This window comes from Scomber scombrus, chromosome 17 (assembly GCF_963691925.1).
Source record: "Scomber scombrus chromosome 17, fScoSco1.1, whole genome shotgun sequence".
NCBI classification, from domain to species: Eukaryota; Metazoa; Chordata; class Actinopteri; order Scombriformes; family Scombridae; genus Scomber; species Scomber scombrus.
Genome location: NC_084986.1, coordinates 22,549,670 through 22,577,084, shown reverse-complemented (window position 1 = coordinate 22,577,084; position 27,415 = coordinate 22,549,670). Strand labels below are relative to the sequence as shown.

Here is a 27,415-nt window from a genome sequence, read left to right as displayed (position 1 = left end):
GCTACAGCGCCTTTCGCCCTCGAATCGTGTTTGTCCCTCTGAGGTTCCCGTACCGCCTGCTCTAGTATTTTGAATATTGGGCGGTTAGCAGTTTTGTTGTCAGTGAAAGAAAACTCAGGTAATGTTGCATTTATTGACTAAATAATTCAGTTATCTGTCTCAAAATACATTAAACACAACCTTAAGATGTATGTCTTCGCATTGGCTTCAGTAGGCGAGTAATGCTCCGTTTTAAAAGTAATTTACTGTTGGCGTAGAAGCCACGTTAACTTCACATTGGTTTGCGTTCATGTGGGCTGTTTTGACGTAAAGGTTGCTTGATACTGTGTCTCCGCTGGTTAGCTGAAAGAGTTCGACTTATAAATAATAAAAACAATAAACTACTTTGAGGCACAAGACGTTTCTTCACAACAGCATTGGCGTTACTCAACAGTCTCACACCAGCCCTTAGTTGTCGTTTTTATGTAGTCAAAGATAAAGGCTACTTTTTACTAGTAAGTCTAACAGGCAATACATCAGGGTTTGATTCGGCTCATAGCACATGTATCTAAAAAACCTTTGTTTTTATAAAATGTTAAGAAACCAAATGAAGTTACAGTGCAAGACTTGGGTAAAGTTAGAAAGAGATTGGCAGATTCGAACTTCAGCGATCAATAGCTCATAAACGAAACATTGTTAAAACATAAAAAATGTCTCTTTCCTATCGTAGTAAGGTAGACTATTGACTACAAACTCATTTTCGCCAAAACGAGTCGTCATCCAGGCTGCAGGAAATATATTGCTCTCTATGCGCTGCGGGCGGAGAGGCGAGCGCTTAGGGACCGTCTACAAAGTGCAGTACCAAAGCAAAAAATATTCAATATCTCCACTTTTATTCACTGTAGTATCACCAAATTCACTCCACACACCAACGGTCACCTGATATTCACACTACAACAGTTATTTCATAAAAAATCTTTTTTCATATATTTGGGGAATTTTATTGTGAAAAATCGTCAATAGCGTTAATATTATACAGTGTAGGGTGACCAAAATCATGCTACACAACAAGGGTCACCAAATAATCATACTACAACATTTATTTTAGGAAAATTAGTTTTGATATAATTTTGGGGATTTTTTATATTCAAAAATCTTCAATATCGTCAATATTATACACTGTATACTCACCAAAATCATGCTACAAAACAAGGGTCACCTGATAATCATACTACAACAGTCATTTCAGGAAAAAAATGTTTTGCATATTTTTGGGGAATTTTATTGTGAAAAATCGTCAATAGCGTTAATATTATAAACTGTATACTCACCAAATTCATGCTACACAACAATGGTCACCTGATAATCATACTACAACCGTTATTTCAGAAAAAAAAAGTTTGCATATTTTTGGGGAATTTTATTTTGAAATATCATCAATAGTGTTAATATTATACAGTGTAGATTGACCAAAATCATGCTACACAACAAGGGTCACCTGATAATTATACTACAACATTTATTTTGGGGAAATTAGTTTTGATATAATTTTGGAGATTTTTTATATTCAAAAATCTTCAATATCGTCAATATTATACAGTGTAGGATGACCAAAATCATGCAACACAACGATGGTCACCTGATAATCATACTACAACAGTTATTTCAGGGGGGAAAAAAGTTTGCATATTTTTGGGGAATTTTATTTTGAAATATCGTCAATAGTGTTAATATTATACAGTGTAGGATGACCAAAATCATGCTACACAACAATGGTCACCTGATAATTATACTACAACATTTATTTTGGTGAAATTAGTTTTGATATAATTTTGGAGATTTTTTATATTCAAAAATCTTCAATATCGTCAATATTATACAGTGTAGGATGACCAAAATCATGCTACATGACAAGGGTCACCTGATAATCGTACTACAACAGTCATTTCAGAAAAAAAATCTTTTTGCATATTTTTGTGGAATTTTATTGTGAAAAATCGTCAATAGCGTTAATATTATGCACTGTATACTCACCAAAATCATGCTACGCAACAATGGTCACCTGATAATCATACTACAACAGTTAATTCAGAAAAATGTGTTTTTGCATATTTTTGGGGAATTTTATTGTGAAAAACCGTCAATAGCGTTAATATTATACAGTGTAGGATGACCAAAATCATGCTACACAAAAAGGGTCACCTGATAATCATACTACAACAGTCATTTCAGAAAAAAAATCTTTTTGCATATTTTTGTGGAATTTTATTGTGAAAAATCGTCAATAGCGTTAATATTATACAGTGTAGGATGACCAAAATCATGCTACACAACAAGGGTCACCTGATAATCATACTATAACAGTCATTTCAGGAAAAAAAAAATCTTTTTGCATATTTCTGTGGAATTTTATTGTGAAAAATCGTCAATAGCGTTAATATTATACACTGTATACTCACCAAAATCATGCTACACAACAAGGGTCACCTGATAATCATACTACAACAGTCATTTCAGAAAACAAATCTTTTTGCATATTTTTGGGGAATTTTATTGTGAAAAATCGTCAATAGCGTTAATATTATACAGTGTAGGATGAACAAAATCATGATACACAACAAGGGTCACTTGATAATCATACTACAACAGTCATTTCAGAAAAAAATTCTTTCTGCATATTTTTTCGGGAATTTTATTGTGAAAAATCGTCAATAGTGTTAATATTATACACTGTATACTCACCAAAATCATGATACACAACAATGGTCACCTGATAATCGTACTACAACAGTTATTTCAGAAAAAATCTTTTTGCAAATTTTTTGGGAATTTTATTGTGAAAAATCGTCAATAGCGCTAATATTATACAGTGTAGGATGACCAAAATCATGATACACAACAAGGGTCACCTGATAATCATACTACAACAGTCATTTCAGAAAAAATCTTTTTGCAAATTTTTTGGGAATTTTATTGTGAAAAATCGTCAATAGCGCTAATATTATACAGTGTAGGATGACCAAAATCATGATACACAACAAGGGTCACCTGATAATCATACTACAACAGTCATTTCAGAAAAAAAATCTTTTTTCATATTTTTGTGGAATTTTATTGTGAAAAATCGTCAATAGCGTTAATATTATACAGTGTAGGATGACCAAAATCATGATACACAACAAGGGTCACCTGATAATCGTACTACAACAGTTATTTCAGAAAAATTTGTTTTTGCATATTTTTGGGGAATTTTATTGTGAAAAATTGTCAATAGCGTTAATATTATACAGTGTAGGATGAACAAAATAATGATACACAACAAGGGTCACCTGATAATCATACTACAACAGTCATTTCAGAAAAAAAATCTTTCTGCATATTTTTTCGGTAATTTTATTGTGAAAAATCGTCAATAGCGTTAATATTATACACTGTATACTCACCAAAATCATGATACACAACAATGGTTACCTGATAATCGTACTACAACAGTTATTTCAGAAAAATGTGTTTTTGCATATTTTTGGGGAATTTTATTGTGAAAAATCGTCAATAGCGTTAATATTATACAGTGTAGGATGACCAAAATCATGATACACAACAAGGGTCACCTGATAATCATACTACAACAGTCATTTCAGAAAACAAATCTTTTTGCAAATTTTTGGGGAATTTTATTGTGAAAAATCGTCAATAGCGTTAATATTATACAGTGTAGGATGACCAAAATCATGATACACAACAAGGGTCACCTGATAATCATACTACAACAGTCATTTCAGAAAACAAATCTTTTTGCATATTTTTGTGGAATTTTATTGTGAAAAATCGTCAATAGCGTTAATATTATACAGTGTAGGATGACCAAAATCATGATACACAACAATGGTCACCTGATAATCGTACTACAACAGTTATTTCAGAAAAATTTGTTTTTGCATATTTTTGGGGAATTTTATTGTGAAAAATCGTCAATAGCGTTAATATTATACAGTGTAGGATGACCAAAATCATGCTACACAACATGGGTCACCTGATAATCGCACTACAACAGTCATTTCAGAAAAAATCTTTCTGCATATTTTTGTGGAATTTTATTGTGAAAAATCGTCAATAGCGTTAATATTATACACTGTATACACACCAAAATCATGCTATACAACAACGGTCACCTGATAATCATACTACAACAGTCATTTCAGAAAAAAAATCTTATTACATATTTTTGTGGAATTTTATTGTGAAAAATCGTCAATAGCGTTAATATTATACACTGTATACTCACCAAAATCATGATACACAACAATGGTCACCTGATAATCGTACTACAACAGTTATTTCAGAAAAATTTGTTTTTTCATATACAACGAGGTCACCTGATAATCATACTACAACAGTCATTTCAGAAAAAAATCTTTTTGCATATTTTTGGGGAATTTTATTGTGAAAAATCGTCAATAGCGTTAATATTATACAGTGTAGGATGACCAAAATCATGATACACAACAAGAGTCACCTGATAATCATACTACAACAGTCATTTCAGAAAACAAATCTTTTTGCATATTTTTGTGGAATTTTATTGTGAAAAATCGTCAATAGCGTTAATATTATACAGTGTAGGATGACCAAAATCATGCTACACAACAATGGTCACCTGTTAATCGTACTACAACAGTTATTTCAGAAGAATTTGTTTTTGCATATTTTTGGGGAATTTTATTGTGAAAACTCGTCAATAGCATTAATATTATACAGTGTAGGATGAACAAAATCATGATACACAACAAAGGTCACTTGATAATCATACTACAACAGTCATTTCAGAAAAAAAATCTTTCTGCATATTTTTTCGGGAATTTTATTGTGAAAAATCGTCAATAGTGTTAATATTATACACTGTATACTCACCAAAATCATGATACACAACAATGGTCACCTGATAATCGTACTACAACAGTTATTTCAGAAAAATGTGTTTTTGCATATTTTTGGGGAATTTTATTGTGAAAAATCGTCAATAGCGTTAATATTATACAGTGTAGGATGACCAAAATCATGATACACAACAAGGGTCACCTGATAATCATACTACAACAGTCATTTCAGAAAAAAATCTTTTTGCAAATTTTTGGGGAATTTTATTGTGAAAAATCGTCAATAGCGTTAATATTATACAGTGTAGGATGACCAAAATCATGATACACAACAAGGGTCACCTGATAATCATACTACAACAGTCATTTCAGAAAACAAATCTTTTTGCATATTTTTGTGGAATTTTATTGTGAAAAATCGTCAATAGCGTTAATATTATACAGTGTAGGATGACCAAAATCATGATACACAACAATGGTCACCTGATAATCGTACTACAACAGTTATTTCAGAAAAATTTGTTTTTGCATATTTTTGGGGAATTTTATTGTGAAAAATCGTCAATAGCGTTAATATTATACAGTGTAGGATGACCAAAATCATGCTACACAACAAGGGTCACCTGATAATCATACTACAACAGTCATTTCAGAAAAAAATCTTTCTGCATATTTTTGTGGAATTTTATTGTGAAAAATCGTCAATAGTGTTAATATTATACACTGTATACTCACCAAAATCATGATACACAACAATGGTCACCTGATAATCGTACTACAACAGTTATTTCAGAAAAGTTTGTTTTTGCATATTTTTAGGGAATTTTATTGTGAAAAATCGTCAATAGCGTTAATATTATACAGTGTAGGATGACCAAAATCATGATACACAACGAGGTCACCTGATAATCATACTACAACAGTCATTTCAGCAAAAAAATCTTTTTGCATATTTTTGGGGAATTTTATTGTGAAAAATCGTCAATAGCGTTAATATTATACAGTGTAGGATGACCAAAATCATGATACACAACAAGGGTCACCTGATAATCATACTACAACAGTCATTTCAGAAAAAAAATCTTTCTGCATATTTTTTAGGGAATTTTATTGTGAAAAATCGTCAATAGCGTTAATATTATACACTGTATACTCACCAAAATCATGATACACAACAATGGTCACCTGATAATCGTACTACAACAGTTATTTCAGAAGAATTTGTTTTTCCATATTTTTGGGGAATTTTATTGTGAAAAATCGTCAATAGCGTTAATATTACACAGTGTAGGATGACCAAAATCATGATACACAACAAGGGTCACCTGATAATCATACTACAACAGTCATTTCAGAAAAAAAATCTTTCTGCATATTTTTTCGGGAATTTTATTGTGAAAAATCGTCAATAGCGTTAATATTATACACTGTATATTCACCAAAATCATGCTACACAACAATGGTCACATGATAATCGTACTACAACAGTTATTTCAGAAAAATGTGTTTTTGCATATTTTTGTGGAATTTTATTGTGAAAAATCGTCAATAGCGTTAATATTATACAATGTAGGATGACCAAAATCATGATACACAACAATGGTCACCTGATAATCGTACTACAACAGTTATTTCAGAAAAATTTGTTTTTGCATATTTTTGTGGAATTTTATTGTGAAAAATCGTCAATAGCGTTAATATTATACACTGTATACTCACCAAAATCATGATACACAACAATGGTCACCTGATAATCGTACTACAACAGTTATTTCAGAAAAATTTGTTTTTTCATATACAACGAGGTCACCTGATAATCATACTACAACAGTCATTTCAGAAAAAAAATCTTTTTGCATATTTTTGGGGAATTTTATTGTGAAACATCGTCAATAGCGTTAATATTATACAGTGTAGGATGACCAAAATCATGATACACAACAAGAGTCACCTGATAATCATACTACAACAGTCATTTCAGAAAAAAAATCTTTTTGCATATTTTTGTGGAATTTTATTGTGAAAAATCGTCAATAGCGTTAATATTATACAGTGTAGGATGACCAAAATCATGATACACAACAAGGGTCACCTGATAATCATACTACAACAGTCATTTCAGAGAAAAAAATCTTTTTGCATATTTTTGTGGAATTTTATTGTGAAAAATCGTCAATAGCGTTAATATTATACAGTGTAGGATGACCAAAATCATGATACACAACAAGGGTCACCTGATAATCATACTACAACAGTCATTTCAGAAAAAAAATCTTTCTGCATATTTTTTCGGGAATTTTATTGTGAAAAATCGTCAATAGCGTTAATATTATACACTGTATATTCACCAAAATCATGCTACACAACAATGGTCACATGATAATCGTACTACAACAGTTATTTCAGAAAAATGTGTTTTTGCATATTTTTGGGGAATTTTATTGTGAAAAATCGTCAATAGCGTTAATATTATACAATGTAGGATGACCAAAATCATGATACACAACAATGGTCACCTGATAATCGTACTACAACAGTTATTTCAGAAAAATTTGTTTTTGCATATTTTTGGGGAATTTTATTGTGAAAAATCGTCAATAGCGTTAATATTATACACTGTATACTCACCAAAATCATGATACACAACAATGGTCACCTGATAATCGTACTACAACAGTCATTTCAGAAAAAAAATCTTTTTGCATATTTTTGGGGAATTTTATTGTGAAAAACCGTCAATAGCGTTAATATTATACAGTGTAGGATGACCAAAATCTTGCTACACAACAAGGGTCACCTGATAATCATACTACAACAGTCATTTCAGCAAAAAAATCTTTTTGCATATTTTTGGGGAATTTTATTGTGAAAAATCGTCAATAGCGTTAATATTATACACTGTATACTCACCAAAATCATGCTACACAACAATGGTCACCTGATAATCGTACTACAACAGTTATTTCAGAAAAATTTGTTTTTGCATATTTTTAGGGAATTTTATTGTGAAAAATCGTCAATAGCGTTAATATTATACAGTGTAGGATGACCAAGATCATGATACACAACGAGGGTCACCTGATAATCATATTACAACAGTCATTTCAGCAAAAAAATCTTTTTGCATATTTTTGTGGAATTTTATTGTGAAAAATCGTCAATAGCGTTAATATTATACAGTGTAGGATGACCAAAATCATGATACACAACAAGAGTCACCTGACAATCATACTACAACAGTTATTTCAGAAAAAAAATATTTTTGCATATTTTTTGGGAATTTTATTGTGAAAAATCGTCAATAGCGTTAATATTATACAGTGTAGGATGACCAAAATCATGATACACAACAAGGGTCACTTGATAATCATACTACAACAGTTATTTCAGAAAAAAAATATTTTTTCATATTTTTGGGGAATTTTATTGTGAACAACCGTCAATAGCGTTAATATTATACAGTGTAGGATGACCAAAATCATGATACACAACAAGGGTCACCTGATAATTATACTACAACAGTCATTTCAGAAAAAAAATCTTTTTGCATATTTTTGTGGAATTTTATTGTGAAAAATCGTCAATAGCGTTAATATTATACAGTGTAGGATGACCAAAATCATGATACACAACAAGGGTCACCTGATAATCAGACTACAACAGTCATTTCAGAAAAAAAATCTTTCTGCATATTTTTTCGGGAATTTTATTGTGAAAAATCGTCAATAGCGTTAATATTATACACTGTATACTCACCAAAATCATGATACACAACAATGGTCACCTGATAATCGTACTACAACAGTTATTTCAGAAAAATGTGTTTTTGCATATTTTTTGGGAATTTTATTGTGAAAAATCGTCAATAGCGTTAATATTATACAGTGTAGGATGACCAAAATCATGATACACAACAAGGGTCACCTGATATTCATACTACAACAGTCATTTCAGAAAAAAAATCTTTTTGCATATTTTTGTGGAATTTTATTGTGAAAAATCGTCAATAGCGTTAATATTATACAGTGTAGGATGACCAAAATCATGATACACAACAAGGGTCACCTGATAATCAGACTACAACAGTCATTTCAGCAAAAAAATCTTTCTGCATATTTTTTCGGGAATTTTATTGTGAAAAATCGTCAATAGCGTTAATATTATACACTGTATACTCACCAAAATCATGATACACAACAATGGTCACCTGATAATCGTACTACAACAGTCATTTCAGAAAAAAAATCTTTTTGCATATTTTTGGGGAATTTTATTGTTATAAACCGTCAATAGCGTTAATATTATACAGTGTAGGATGACCAAAATCTTGCTACACAACAAGGGTCACCTGATAATCATACTACAACAGTCATTTCAGCAAAAAAATCTTTTTGCATATTTTTGGGGAATTTTATTGTGAAAAATCGTCAATAGCGTTAATATTATACACTGTATACTCACCAAAATCATGCTACACAACAATGGTCACCTGATAATCGTACTACAACAGTTATTTCAGAAAAATTTGTTTTTGCATATTTTTAGGGAATTTTATTGTGAAAAATCGTCAATAGCGTTAATATTATACAGTGTAGGATGACCAAAATCATGATACACAACCAGGGTCACCTGATAATCATACTACAACAGTCATTTCAGCAAAAAAATCTTTTTGCATATTTTTGTGGAATTTTATTGTGAAAAATCGTCAATAGCGTTAATATTATACAGTGTAGGATGACCAAAATCATGATACACAACGAGGGTCACCTGATAATCATAATACAACAGTTATTTCAGAAAAATTTGTTTTTGCATATTTTTAGGAATTTTATTGTGAAAAATCATCAATAGCGTTAATATTATACAGTGTAGGATGACCAAAATCATGATACACAACAAGGGTCACCTGATAATCATACTACAACAGTCATTTCAGAAAAAAAATCTTTTTTGCATATTTTTGTGGAATTTTATTTTGAAAAATCGTCAATAGCGTTAATATTATACACTGTATACTCACCAAAATCATGCTACACAACAATGGTCACCTGATAATCGTACTACAACAGTTAATTCAGAAAAATTTGTTTTTGCATATTTTTGGGGAATTTCATTGTGAAAAATCGTCAATAGCGTTAATATTATACACTGTATACTCACCAAAATCATGCTACACAACAATCGTCACCTGATTATCGTACTACAACAGTTATTTCAGAAAAATGTGTTTTTGCATATTTTTAGGGAATTTTATTGTGAAAAATCGTCAATAGCGTTAATATTATACAGTGTAGGATGACCAAAATCATGATACACAACAAGGGTCACCTGATAATCATACTACAACAGTCATTTCAGAAAAAAAATCTTTTTGCATATTTTTGTGGAATTTTATTGTGAAAAATCATCAATAGCGTTAATATTATACACTGTATACTCACCAAAATCATGCTACACAACAATGGTCACCTGATAATCGTACTACAACAGTTATTTCAGAAGAATTTGTTTTTCCATATTTTTGGGAAATTTTATTGTGAAAAATCGTCAATAGCGTTAATATTATACACTGTATACTCACCAAAATCATGCTACACAACAATGGTCACCTGATATTCGTACTACAACAGTTATTTCAGAAAAAATTTGTTTTTGCATATTTTTAGGGAATTTTATTGTGAAAAATCGTCAATAGCGTTAATATTATACAGTGTAGGATGACCAAAATCATGATACACAACGAGGTCACCTGATAATCATACTACAACAGTCATTTCAGAAAAAAAATCTTTTTGCATATTTTTGGGGAATTTTATTGTGAAAAATCGTCAATAGCGTTAATATTATACAATGTAGGATGACCAAAATCATGATACACAACAATGGTCACCTGATAATCGTACTACAACAGTTATTTCAGAAAAATTTGTTTTTGCATATTTTTGGGGAATTTTATTGTGAAAAATCGTCAATAGCGTTAATATTATACACTGTATACTCACCAAAATCATGATACACAACAATGGTCACCTGATAATCGTACTACAACAGTTATTTCAGAAAAATTTGTTTTTTCATATACAACGAGGTCACCTGATAATCATACTACAACAGTCATTTCAGAAAAAAAATCTTTTTGCATATTTTTGGGGAATTTTATTGAGAAACATCGTCAATAGCGTTAATATTATACAGTGTAGGATGACCAAAATCATGATACACAACAAGAGTCACCTGATAATCATACTACAACAGTTATTTCAGAAAAATTTGTTTTTGCATATTTTTAGGGAATTTTATTGTGAAAAATCGTCAATAGCGTTAATATTATACAGTGTAGGATGACCAAAATCATGATACACAACGAGGGTCACCTGATAATCATACTACAACAGTCATTTCAGCAAAAAATTTTTTTTGCATATTTTTAGGGAATTTTATTGTGAAAAATCGTCAATAGCGTTAATATTATACAGTGTAGGATGACCAAAATCATGATACACAACGAGGTCACCTGATAATCATACTACAACAGTCATTTCAGAAAAAAAATCTTTTTGCATATTTTTGTGGAATTTTATTGTGAAAAATCGTCAATAGCGTTAATATTATACAGTGTAGGATGACCAAAATCATGATACACAACAAGAGTCACCTGATAATCATACTACAACAGTCATTTCAGAAAAAAAATCTTTTTGCATATTTTTGTGGAATTTTATTGTGAAAAATCGTCAATAGCGTTAATATTATACAGTGTAGGATGACCAAAATCATGATACACAACAAGAGTCACCTGATAATCATACTACAACAGTCATTTCAGAGAAAAAAATCTTTTTGCATATTTTTGTGGAATTTTATTGTGAAAAATCGTCAATAGCGTTAATATTATACAGTGTAGGATGACCAAAATCATGATACACAACAAGAGTCACCTGACAATCATACTACAACAGTTATTTCAGAAAAAAAATATTTTTGCATATTTTTGGGGAATTTTATTGTGAAAAATCGTCAATAGCGTTAATATTATACAGTGTAGGATGACCAAAATCATGATACACAACAATGGTCACCTGATAATCGTACTACAACAGTTATTTCAGAAAAATTTGTTTTTGCATATTTTTGTGGAATTTTATTGTGAAAAATCGTCAATAGCGTTAATATTATACACTGTATACTCACCAAAATCATGATACACAACAATGGTCACCTGATAATCGTACTACAACAGTTATTTCAGAAAAATTTGTTTTTTCATATACAACGAGGTCACCTGATAATCATACTACAACAGTCATTTCAGAAAAAAAATCTTTTTGCATATTTTTGGGGAATTTTATTGTGAAACATCGTCAATAGCGTTAATATTATACAGTGTAGGATGACCAAAATCATGCTACACAACAATGGTCACCTGATAATCATACTACAACAGTCATTTCAGAGAAAAAAATCTTTTTGCATATTTTTGTGGAATTTTATTGTGAAAAATCGTCAATAGCGTTAATATTATACAGTGTAGGATGACCAAAATCATGATACACAACAAGGGTCACCTGATAATCATACTACAACAGTCATTTCAGGAAAAAAAATCTTTTTGCATATTTTTGGGGAATTTTATTGTGAAAAATCGTCAATAGCGTTAATATTATACAGTGTAGGATGACCAAAATCATGATACACAACAAGGGTCACTTGATAATCATACTACAACAGTCATTTCAGGAAAAAAAATCTTTTTGCATATTTTTGTGGAATTTTATTGTGAAAAATCGTCAATAGCGTTAATATTATACACTGTAGGATGACCAAAATCATGATACACAACAAGAGTCACCTGATAATCATACTACAACAGTCATTTCAGAAAAAAAATCTTTTTGCATATTTTTGTGGAATTTTATTGTGAAAAATCGTCAATAGCGTTAATATTATACAGTGTAGGATGACCAAAATCATGATACACAACAAGAGTCACCTGATAATCAGACTACAACAGTCATTTCAGAAAGAAAATCTTTCTGCATATTTTTTCGGGAATTTTATTGTGAAAAATCGTCAATAGCGTTAATATTATACACTGTATACTCACCAAAATCATGATACACAACAATGGTCACCTGATAATCGTACTACAACAGTTATTTCAGAAAAATTTGTTTTTGCATATTTTTGGGGAATATTATTGTGAAAAATCGTCAATAGCGTTAATATTATACACTGTATACTCACCAAAATCATGATACACAACAATGGTCACCTGATAATCGTACTACAACAGTTATTTCAGAAAAATGTGTTTTTGCATATTTTTGGGGAATTTTATTGTGAAAAATCGTCAATAGCGTTAATATTATACAGTGTAGGATGACCAAAATCATGATACACAACAAGGGTCACCTGATAATCAGACTACAACAGTCATTTCAGAAAAAAAATCCTTCTGCATATTTTTTCGGGAATTTTATTGTGAAAAATCGTCAATAGCGTTAATATTATACACTGTATACTCACCAAAATCATGATACACAACAATGGTCACCTGATAATCGTACTACAACAGTTATTTCAGAAAAATGTGTTTTTGCATATTTTTGTGGAATTTTATTGTGAAAAATCGTCAATAGCGTTAATATTATACAGTGTAGGATGACCAAAATCATGATACACAACAAGGGTCACCTGATATTCATACTACAACAGTCATTTCAGAAAAAAAATCTTTTTGCATATTTTTGGGGAATTTTATTGTGAAAAATCGTCAATAGCGTTAATATTATACAGTGTAGGATGACCAAAATCATGATACACAACAAGGGTCACCTGATATTCATACTACAACAGTCATTTCAGAAAAAAAATCTTTTTGCATATTTTTGGGGAATTTTATTGTGAAAAACCGTCAATAGCGTTAATATTATACAGTGTAGGATGACCAAAATCTTGCTACACAACAAGGGTCACCTGATAATCATACTACAACAGTCATTTCAGCAAAAAAATCTTTTTGCATATTTTTGGGGAATTTTATTGTGAAAAATCGTCAATAGCGTTAATATTATACACTGTATACTCACCAAAATCATGCTACACAACAATGGTCACCTGATAATCGTACTACAACAGTTATTTCAGAAAAATTTGTTTTTGCATATTTTTAGGGAATTTTATTGTGAAAAATCGTCAATAGCGTTAATATTATACAGTATAGGATGACCAAAATCATGATACACAACGAGGGTCACCTGATAATCATACTACAACAGTCATTTCAGCAAAAAAAAATGTTTGCATATTTTTAGGGAATTTTATTGTGAAAAATCGTCAATAGCGTTAATATTATACAGTGTAGGATGACCAAAATCATGATACACAACGATGGTCACCTGATAATCATACTACAACAGTCATTTCAGAAAAAAAATCTTTTTGCATATTTTTGTGGAATTTTATTGTGAAAAATCGTCAATAGCGTTAATATTATACAGTGTAGGATGACCAAAATCATGATACACAACAAGAGTCACCTGATAATCATACTACAACAGTCATTTCAGAAAAAAAATCTTTTTGCATATTTTTGTGGAATTTTATTGTGAAAAATCGTCAATAGCGTTAATATTATACAGTGTAGGATGACCAAAATCATGATACACAACAAGGGTCACCTGATAATCATACTACAACAGTCATTTCAGAGAAAAAAATCTTTTTGCATATTTTTGTGGAATTTTATTGTGAAAAATCGTCAATAGCGTTAATATTATACAGTGTAGGATGACCAAAATCATGATACACAACAAGAGTCACCTGACAATCATACTACAACAGTTATTTCAGAAAAAAAATCTTTTTGCATATTTTTGGGGAATTTTATTGTGAAAAATCGTCAATAGCGTTAATATTATACAGTGTAGGATGACCAAAATCATGATACACAACAAGGGTCACCTGATAATCATACTACAACAGTCATTTCAGAGAAAAAAATCTTTTTGCATATTTTTGTGGAATTTTATTGTGAAAAATCGTCAATAGCGTTAATATTATACAGTGTAGGATGACCAAAATCATGATACACAACAAGAGTCACCTGACAATCATACTACAACAGTTATTTCAGAAAAAAAATATTTTTGCATATTTTTGGGGAATTTTATTATGAAAAATCGTCAATAGCGTTAATATTATACAGTGTAGGATGACCAAAATCATGATACACAACAAGGGTCACCTGATAATCATACTACAACAGTCATTTCAGAAAAAAAATCTTTCTGCATATTTTTTCGGGAATTTTATTGTGAAAAATCGTCAATAGCGTTAATATTATACACTGTATATTCACCAAAATCATGCTACACAACAATGGTCACATGATAATCGTACTACAACAGTTATTTCAGAAAAATTTGTTTTTGCATATTTTTGGGGAATTTTATTGTGAAAAATCGTCAATAGCGTTAATATTATACACTGTATACTCACCAAAATCATGATACACAACAATGGTCAACTGATAATCGTACTACAACAGTTATTTCAGAAAAATTTGTTTTTTCATATACAACGAGGTCACCTGATAATCATACTACAACAGTCATTTCAGAAAGAAAATCTTTTTGCATATTTTTGTGGAATTTTATTGTGAAACATCGTCAATAGCGTTAATATTATACAGTGTAGGATGACCAAAATCATGATACACAACAAGAGTCACCTGATAATCATACTACAACAGTCATTTCAGAAAAAAAATCTTTTTGCATATTTTTGTGGAATTTTATTGTGAAAAATCGTCAATAGCGTTAATATTATACAGTGTAGGATGACCAAAATCATGATACACAACAAGGGTCACCTGATAATCATACTACAACAGTCATTTCAGAGAAAAAAATCTTTTTGCATATTTTTGTGGAATTTTATTGTGAAAAATCGTCAATAGCGTTAATATTATACAGTGTAGGATGACCAAAATCATGATACACAACAAGGGTCACTTGATAATCATACTACAACAGTTATTTCAGAAAAAAAATCTTTTTGCATATTTTTGGGGAATTTTATTGTGAACAACCGTCAATAGCTTTAATATTATACAGTGTAGGATGACCAAAATCATGATACACAACAAGGGTCACCTGATAATTATACTACAACAGTCATTTCAGAAAAAAATCTTTTTGCATATTTTTGTGGAATTTTATTGTGAAAAATCGTCAATAGCGTTAATATTATACAGTGTAGGATGACCAAAATCATGATACACAACAAGGGTCACCTGATAATCAGACTACAACAGTCATTTCAGAAAAAAATCTTTTTGCATATTTTTGTGGAATTTTATTGTGAAAAATCGTCAATAGCGTTAATATTATACAGTGTAGGATGACCAAAATCATGCTACACAACAAGGGTCACCTGATAATCATACTACAACAGTCATTTCAGAGAAAAAAATCTTTTTGCATATTTTTGGGGAATTTTATTGTGAAAAACCGTCAATAGCGTTAATATTATACAGTGTAGGATGACCAAAATCATGATACACAACAAGGGTCACCTGATAATCATACTACAACAGTCATTTCAGAAAAAAAATCTTTCTGCATATTTTTTCGGGAATTTTATTGTGAAAAATCGTCAATAGCGTTAATATTATACACTGTATATTCACCAAAATCATGCTACACAACAATGGTCACATGATAATCGTACTACAACAGTTATTTCAGAAAAATTTGTTTTTGCATATTTTTGGGGAATTTTATTGTGAAAAATCGTCAATAGCGTTAATATTATACACTGTATACTCACCAAAATCATGATACACAACAATGGTCAACTGATAATCGTACTACAACAGTTATTTCAGAAAAATTTGTTTTTTCATATACAACGAGGTCACCTGATAATCATACTACAACAGTCATTTCAGAAAGAAAATCTTTTTGCATATTTTTGTGGAATTTTATTGTGAAACATCGTCAATAGCGTTAATATTATACAGTGTAGGATGACCAAAATCATGATACACAACAAGAGTCACCTGATAATCATACTACAACAGTCATTTCAGAAAAAAAATCTTTTTGCATATTTTTGTGGAATTTTATTGTGAAAAATCGTCAATAGCGTTAATATTATACAGTGTAGGATGACCAAAATCATGATACACAACAAGGGTCACCTGATAATCATACTACAACAGTCATTTCAGAGAAAAAAATCTTTTTGCATATTTTTGTGGAATTTTATTGTGAAAAATCGTCAATAGCGTTAATATTATACAGTGTAGGATGACCAAAATCATGATACACAACAAGGGTCACTTGATAATCATACTACAACAGTTATTTCAGAAAAAAAATCTTTTTGCATATTTTTGGGGAATTTTATTGTGAACAACCGTCAATAGCGTTAATATTATACAGTGTAGGATGACCAAAATCATGATACACAACAAGGGTCACCTGATAATTATACTACAACAGTCATTTCAGAAAAAAATCTTTTTGCATATTTTTGTGGAATTTTATTGTGAAAAATCGTCAATAGCGTTAATATTATACAGTGTAGGATGACCAAAATCATGATACACAACAAGGGTCACCTGATAATCAGACTACAACAGTCATTTCAGAAAAAAATCTTTTTGCATATTTTTGTGGAATTTTATTGTGAAAAATCGTCAATAGCGTTAATATTATACAGTGTAGGATGACCAAAATCATGATACACAACAAGGGTCACCTGATAATCATACTACAACAGTCATTTCAGAGAAAAAAATCTTTTTGCATATTTTTGGGGAATTTTATTGTGAAAAACCGTCAATAGCGTTAATATTATACAGTGTAGGATGACCAAAATCATGATACACAACAAGGGTCACCTGATAATCATACTACAACAGTCATTTCATGAAAAAAAATCTTTTTGCATATTTTTGGGGAATTTTACTGTGAAAAATCGTCAATAGCGTTAATATTATACAGTGTAGGATGACCAAAATCATGATACACAACAAGAGTCACCTGATAATCATACTACAACAGTCATTTCAGAAAAAAAATCTTTTTGCATATTTTTGTGGAATTTTATTGTGAAAAATTTTCAATAGCGTTAATATTATACAGTGTAGGATGACCAAAATCATGATACACAACAAGGGTCACCTGATAATCAGACTACAACAGTCATTTCAGAAAAAAATCTTTTTGCATATTTTTGGGGAATTTTATTGTGAAAAATCGTCAATAGCGTTAATATTATACAGTGTAGGATGACCAAAATCATGATACACAACAAGGGTCACCTGATAATCATACTACAACAGTCATTTCAGAGAAAAAAATCTTTTTGCATATTTTTGGGGAATTTTATTGTGAAAAATCGTCAATAGCGTTAATATTATACAGTGTAGGATGACCAAAATCATGATACACAACAAGAGTCACCTGATAATCATACTACAACAGTCATTTCAGCAAAAAAATCTTTTTGCATATTTTTGGGGAATTTTATTGTGAAAAATCGTCAATAGCGTTAATATTATACACTGTATACTCACCAAAATCATGCTACACAACAATGGTCACCTGATAATCGTACTACAACAGTTATTTCAGAAAAATTTGTTTTTGCATATTTTTAGGGAATTTTATTGTGAAAAATCGTCAATAGCGTTAATATTATACATTGTAGGATGACCAAAATCATGATACACAACAAGGGTCACCTGATAATCATACTACAACAGTCATTTCAGAAAAAAAATCTTTTTTTCATATTTTTGTGGAATTTTATTTTGAAAAGTCGTCAATAGCGTTAATATTATACAGTGTAGGATGACCAAAATCATGATACACAACAAGAGTCACCTGATAATCATACTACAACAGTCATTTCAGAAAAAAAATCTTTTTGCATATTTTTGTGGAATTTTATTGTGAAAAATTTTCAATAGCGTTAATATTATACAGTGTAGGATGACCAAAATCATGATACACAACAAGGGTAACCTGATAATCAGACTACAACAGTCATTTCAGAAAAAAAATCTTTCTGCATATTTTTTCGGGAATTTTATTGTGAAAAATCGTCAATAGCGTTAATATTATACACTGTATACTCACCAAAATCTTGCTACACAACAAGGGTCACCTGATAATCATACTACAACAGTCATTTCAGCAAAAAAATCTTTTTGCATATTTTTGGGGAATTTTATTGTGAAAAATCGTCAATAGCGTTAATATTATACACTGTATACTCACCAAAATCATGCTACACAACAATGGTCACCTGATAATCGTACTACAACAGTTATTTCAGAAAAATTTGTTTTTGGATATTTTTAGGGAATTTTATTGTGAAAAATCGTCAATAGCGTTAATATTATACAGTGTAGGATGACCAAAATCATGATACACAACAAGGGTCACCTGATAATCATACTACAACAGTCATTTCAGAAAAAAAATCTTTTTTTCATATTTTTGTGGAATTTTATTTTGAAAAGTCGTCAATAGCGTTAATATTATACACTGTATACTCACCAAAATCATGCTACACAACAATCGTCACCTGATTATCGTACTACAACAGTTATTTCAGAAAAATTTGTTTTTGCATATTTTTAGGGAATTTTATTGTGAAAAATCGTCAATAGCGTTAATATTATACAGTGTAGGATGACCAAAATCATGATACACAACAAGGGTCACCTGATAATCATACTACAACAGTCACTTCAGCAAAAAAATCTTTTTGCATATTTTTGTGGAATTTTATTGTGAAAAACCGTCAATAGCGTTAATATTATACAGTGTAGGATGACCAAAATCATGATACACAACAAGGGTCACCTGATAATCATACTACAACAGTCATTTCAGCAAAAAAATCTTTTTGCATATTTTTGTGGAATTTTATTGTGAAAAATCGTCAATAGCGTTAATATTATATAGTGTAGGATGACCAAAATCATGATACACAACAAGGGTCACCTGATAATCAGACTACAACAGTCATTTCAGAAAAAAAATCTTTCTGCATATTTTTTCGGGAATTTTATTGTGAAAAATCGTCAATAGCGTTAATATTATACACTGTATACTCACCAAAATCATGCTACACAACAATGGTCACCTGATAATCGTACTACAACAGTTAATTCAGAAAAATTAGTTTTTGCATATTTTTGGGGAATTTTATTGTGAAAAATCGTCAATAGCGTTAATATTATACAATGTATACTCACCAAAATCATGCTACACAACAATGGTCACCTGATAATCGTACTACAACAGTTATTTCAGAAGAATTTGTTTTTCCATATTTTTGGGAAATTTTATTGTGAAAAATCGTCAATAGCGTTAATATTATACAGTGTAGGATGACCAAAATCATGATACACAACAAGGGTCACCTGATAATCATACTACAACAGTCATTTCAGAAAAAAAATCTTTATGCATATTTTTGGGGAATTTTATTGTGAAAAATCGTCAATAGCGTTAATATTATGCACTGTATACTCACCAAAATCATGCTACACAACAATGGTCACCTGATAATCGTACTACAACAGTTATTTCAGAAAAATTTGTTTTTGCATATTTTTAGGAATTTTATTGTGAAAAATCATCAATAGCGTTAATATTATACAGTGTAGGATGACCAAAATCATGATACACAACAAGGGTCACCTGATAATCATACTACAACAGTCATTTCAGAAAAAAAATCTTTTTGCATATTTTTGGGGAATTTTATTGTGAAAAATCGTCAATAGCGTTAATATTATACACTGTATACTCACCAAAATCATGCTACACAACAATGGTCACCTGATAATCGTACTACAACAGTTATTTCAGAAAAATTTGTTTTTGCATATTTTTAGGGAATTTTATTGTGAAAAATCGTCAATAGCGTTAATATTATACAGTGTAGGATGACCAAAATCATGATACACAACGAGGGTCACCTGATAATCATACTACAACAGTCATTTCAGCAAAAAAATCTTTTTGCATATTTTTGTGGAATTTTATTGTGAAAAATCGTCAATAGCGTTAATATTATACAGTGTAGGATGACCAAAATCATGATACACAACGAGGGTCACCTGATAATCATAATACAACAGTTATTTCAGAAAAATTTGTTTTTGCATATTTTTAGGAATTTTATTGTGAAAAATCATCAATAGCGTTAATATTATACAGTGTAGGATGACCAAAATCATGATACACAACAAGGGTCACCTGATAATCATACTACAACAGTCATTTCAGAAAAAAAATCTTTTTTGCATATTTTTGTGGAATTTTATTTTGAAAAATCGTCAATAGCGTTAATATTATACACTGTATACTCACCAAAATCATGCTACACAACAATGGTCACCTGATAATCGTACTACAACAGTTAATTCAGAAAAATTTGTTTTTGCATATTTTTGGGGAATTTCATTGTGAAAAATCGTCAATAGCGTTAATATTATACACTGTATACTCACCAAAATCATGCTACACAACAATCGTCACCTGATTATCGTACTACAACAGTTATTTCAGAAAAATGTGTTTTTGCATATTTTTAGGGAATTTTATTGTGAAAAATCGTCAATAGCGTTAATATTATACAGTGTAGGATGACCAAAATCATGATACACAACAAGGGTCACCTGATAATCATACTACAACAGTCATTTCAGAAAAAAAATCTTTTTGCATATTTTTGTGGAATTTTATTGTGAAAAATCGTCAATAGCGTTAATATTATACAGTGTAGGATGACCAAAATCATGATACACAACAAGGGTCACCTGATATTCATACTACAACAGTCATTTCAGAAAAAAAATCTTTTTGCATATTTTTGGGGAATTTTATTGTTAAAAACCGTCAATAGCGTTAATATTATACAGTGTAGGATGACCAAAATCTTGCTACACAACAAGGGTCACCTGATAATCATACTACAACAGTCATTTCAGCAAAAAAATCTTTTTGCATATTTTTGGGGAATTTTATTGTGAAAAATCGTCAATAGCGTTAATATTATACAGTGTAGGATGACCAAAATCATGATACACAACAATGGTCACCTGATAATCGTACTACAACAGTTATTTCAGAAAAATGTGTTTTTGCATATTTTTAGGAATTTTATTGTGAAAAATCATCAATAGCGTTAATATTATACAGTGTAGGTTGACCAAAATCATGATACACAACAAGAGTCACCTGATAATCATACTACAACAGTCATTTCAGAAAAAAATCTTTTTGCATATTTTTGGGGAATTTTATTGTGAAAAATCGTCAATAGCGTTAATATTATACAGTGTAGGATGACCAAAATCATGATACACAACAAGGGTCACCTGATAATCATACTACAACAGTCATTTCAGAGAAAAAAATCTTTTTGCATATTTTTGGGGAATTTTATTGTGAAAAATCGTCAATAGCGTTAATATTATACAGTGTAGGATGACCAAAATCATGATACACAACAAGAGTCACCTGATAATCATACTACAACAGTCATTTCAGCAAAAAAATCTTTTTGCATATTTTTGGGGAATTTTATTGTGAAAAATCGTCAATAGCGTTAATATTATACACTGTATACTCACCAAAATCATGCTACACAACAATGGTCACCTGATAATCGTACTACAACAGTTATTTCAGAAAAATTTGTTTTTGCATATTTTTAGGGAATTTTATTGTGAAAAATCGTCAATAGCGTTAATATTATACAGTGTAGGATGACCAAAATCATGATACACAACAAGGGTCACCTGATAATCATACTACAACAGTCATTTCAGAAAAAAAATCTTTTTTTCATATTTTTGTGGAATTTTATTTTGAAAAGTCGTCAATAGCGTTAATATTATACAGTGTAGGATGACCAAAATCATGATACACAACAAGAGTCACCTGATAATCATACTACAACAGTCATTTCAGAAAAAAAATCTTTTTGCATATTTTTGTGGAATTTTATTGTGAAAAATTTTCAATAGCGTTAATATTATACAGTGTAGGATGACCAAAATCATGATACACAACAAGGGTCACCTGATAATCAGACTACAACAGTCATTTCAGAAAAAAAATCTTTCTGCATATTTTTTCGGGAATTTTATTGTGAAAAATCGTCAATAGCGTTAATATTATACACTGTATACTCACCAAAATCTTGCTACACAACAAGGGTCACCTGATAATCATACTACAACAGTCATTTCAGCAAAAAAATCTTTTTGCATATTTTTGGGGAATTTTATTGTGAAAAATCGTCAATAGCGTTAATATTATACACTGTATACTCACCAAAATCATGCTACACAACAATGGTCACCTGATAATCGTACTACAACAGTTATTTCAGAAAAATTTGTTTTTGGATATTTTTAGGGAATTTTATTGTGAAAAATCGTCAATAGCGTTAATATTATACAGTGTAGGATGACCAAAATCATGATACACAACAAGGGTCACCTGATAATCATACTACAACAGTCATTTCAGAAAAAAAATCTTTTTTTCATATTTTTGTGGAATTTTATTTTGAAAAGTCGTCAATAGCGTTAATATTATACACTGTATACTCACCAAAATCATGCTACACAACAATCGTCACCTGATTATCGTACTACAACAGTTATTTCAGAAAAATTTGTTTTTGCATATTTTTAGGGAATTTTATTGTGAAAAATCGTCAATAGCGTTAATATTATACAGTGTAGGATGACCAAAATCATGATACACAACAAGGGTCACCTGATAATCATACTACAACAGTCACTTCAGCAAAAAAATCTTTTTGCATATTTTTGTGGAATTTTATTGTGAAAAACCGTCAATAGCGTTAATATTATACAGTGTAGGATGACCAAAATCATGATACACAACAAGGGTCACCTGATAATCATACTACAACAGTCATTTCAGCAAAAAAATCTTTTTGCATATTTTTGTGGAATTTTATTGTGAAAAATCGTCAATAGCGTTAATATTATATAGTGTAGGATGACCAAAATCATGATACACAACAAGGGTCACCTGATAATCAGACTACAACAGTCATTTCAGAAAAAAAATCTTTCTGCATATTTTTTCGGGAATTTTATTGTGAAAAATCGTCAATAGCGTTAATATTATACACTGTATACTCACCAAAATCATGCTACACAACAATGGTCACCTGATAATCGTACTACAACAGTTAATTCAGAAAAATTTGTTTTTGCATATTTTTGGGGAATTTTATTGTGAAAAATCGTCAATAGCGTTAATATTATACAATGTATACTCACCAAAATCATGCTACACAACAATGGTCACCTGATAATCGTACTACAACAGTTATTTCAGAAGAATTTGTTTTTCCATATTTTTGGGAAATTTTATTGTGAAAAATCGTCAATAGCGTTAATATTATACAGTGTAGGATGACCAAAATCATGATACACAACAAGGGTCACCTGATAATCATACTACAACAGTCATTTCAGAAAAAAAATCTTTATGCATATTTTTGGGGAATTTTATTGTGAAAAATCGTCAATAGCGTTAATATTATGCACTGTATACTCACCAAAATCATGCTACACAACAATGGTCACCTGATAATCGTACTACAACAGTTATTTCAGAAAAATTTGTTTTTGCATATTTTTAGGAATTTTATTGTGAAAAATCATCAATAGCGTTAATATTATACAGTGTAGGATGACCAAAATCATGATACACAACAAGGGTCACCTGATAATCATACTACAACAGTCATTTCAGAAAAAAAATCTTTTTGCATATTTTTGGGGAATTTTATTGTGAAAAATCGTCAATAGCGTTAATATTATACACTGTATACTCACCAAAATCATGCTACACAACAATGGTCACCTGATAATCGTACTACAACAGTTATTTCAGAAAAATTTGTTTTTGCATATTTTTAGGGAATTTTATTGTGAAAAATCGTCAATAGCGTTAATATTATACAGTGTAGGATGACCAAAATCATGATACACAACGAGGGTCACCTGATAATCATACTACAACAGTCATTTCAGCAAAAAAATCTTTTTGCATATTTTTGTGGAATTTTATTGTGAAAAATCGTCAATAGCGTTAATATTATACAGTGTAGGATGACCAAAATCATGATACACAACGAGGGTCACCTGATAATCATAATACAACAGTTATTTCAGAAAAATTTGTTTTTGCATATTTTTAGGAATTTTATTGTGAAAAATCATCAATAGCGTTAATATTATACAGTGTAGGATGACCAAAATCATGATACACAACAAGGGTCACCTGATAATCATACTACAACAGTCATTTCAGAAAAAAAATCTTTTTTGCATATTTTTGTGGAATTTTATTTTGAAAAATCGTCAATAGCGTTAATATTATACACTGTATACTCACCAAAATCATGCTACACAACAATGGTCACCTGATAATCGTACTACAACAGTTAATTCAGAAAAATTTGTTTTTGCATATTTTTGGGGAATTTCATTGTGAAAAATCGTCAATAGCGTTAATATTATACACTGTATACTCACCAAAATCATGCTACACAACAATCGTCACCTGATTATCGTACTACAACAGTTATTTCAGAAAAATGTGTTTTTGCATATTTTTAGGGAATTTTATTGTGAAAAATCGTCAATAGCGTTAATATTATACAGTGTAGGATGACCAAAATCATGATACACAACAAGGGTCACCTGATAATCATACTACAACAGTCATTTCAGAAAAAAAATCTTTTTGCATATTTTTGTGGAATTTTATTGTGAAAAATCGTCAATAGCGTTAATATTATACAGTGTAGGATGACCAAAATCATGATACACAACAAGGGTCACCTGATATTCATACTACAACAGTCATTTCAGAAAAAAAATCTTTTTGCATATTTTTGGGGAATTTTATTGTTAAAAACCGTCAATAGCGTTAATATTATACAGTGTAGGATGACCAAAATCTTGCTACACAACAAGGGTCACCTGATAATCATACTACAACAGTCATTTCAGCAAAAAAATCTTTTTGCATATTTTTGGGGAATTTTATTGTGAAAAATCGTCAATAGCGTTAATATTATACAGTGTAGGATGACCAAAATCATGATACACAACAATGGTCACCTGATAATCGTACTACAACAGTTATTTCAGAAAAATGTGTTTTTGCATATTTTTAGGAATTTTATTGTGAAAAATCATCAATAGCGTTAATATTATACAGTGTAGGTTGACCAAAATCATGATACACAACAAGAGTCACCTGATAATCATACTACAACAGTCATTTCAGGAAAAAAATCTTTCTGCATATTTTTTCGGGAATTTTATTGTGAAAAATCGTCAATAGCGTTAATATTATACACTGTATACTCACCAAAATCATGCTAAACAACAATGGTCACCTGATAATCGTACTACAACAGTTAATTCAGAAAAATTTGTTTTTGCATATTTTTTGGGAATTTTATTGTGAAAAATCGTCAATAGCGTTAATATTATACACTGTATACTCACCGAAATCATGCTACACAACAATGGCCACCTGATAATCGTACTACAACAGTTAATTCAGAAAAATTAGTTTTTGCATATTTTTGGGGAATTTTATTGTGAAAAATCGTCAATAGCGTTAATATTATACACTCTATACTCACCAAAATCATGCTACACAACAATGGTCACCTGATAATCGTACTACAACAGTTAATTCAGAAAAATTAGTTTTTGCATATTTTTGGGGAATTTTATTGTGAAACATCGTCAATAGCGTTAATATTATACAGTGTAGGATGACCAAAATCATGCTACACAACAAGGGTCACCTGATAATCATACTACAACAGTCATTTCAGAAAAAAAATCTTTTTGCATATTTTTGGGGAATTTTATTGTGAAAAATCGTCAATAGCGTTAATATTATACACTGTATACTCACCAAAATCATGCTACACAACAAGAGTCACCTGATAATCGTACTACAACAGTTATTTCAGAAAAATGTGTTTTTGCATATTTTTGGGGAATTTTATTGTGAAAAATCGTCAATAGCGTTAATATTATACAGTGTAGGATGACCAAAATCATGATACACAACAATGGTCACCTGATAATCATACTACAACAATCATTTCAGAAAAAAAAATCTTTCTGCATATTTTTGGGGAATTTTAATGTGAAAAATCGTCAATAGCGTTAATATTATACACAGTATACTCACCAAAATCATGCTACACAACAATATTACACAACACAACAATATTATTATAATCATACTACAACAGTCATTTCAGAAAAAAAAATTCTGAAATAACTGTTGTAGTATGATTATCAGGTGACCCTTGTTGTGTATCATGATTTTGGTCATCCTACACTGTATAATATTTACGCTATTGACGATTTTTCACAATAAAATTCCCCAAAAATAAACAAAAACACCTTTTTATGAAATCACTTATGTAGTATG

At 30.3% G+C, this 27,415-nt stretch overlaps 1 protein-coding gene across 2 annotated transcripts in view; it reads left to right on the top strand.

The window, feature by feature from the left end:
• The first annotated feature begins 93 nt into the window (after nt 1-93).
• pbk (PDZ binding kinase) overlaps nt 94-27,415 on the top strand; it is a 33,587-nt gene continuing 6,265 nt past the window's right edge. For both annotated transcript variants that reach the window (XM_062437472.1, XM_062437471.1), the window contains exon 1: nt 94-118. The gene's annotated coding sequence lies outside the window, so the exon portion shown is untranslated. The remainder of the gene's footprint in view (nt 119-27,415) is intronic.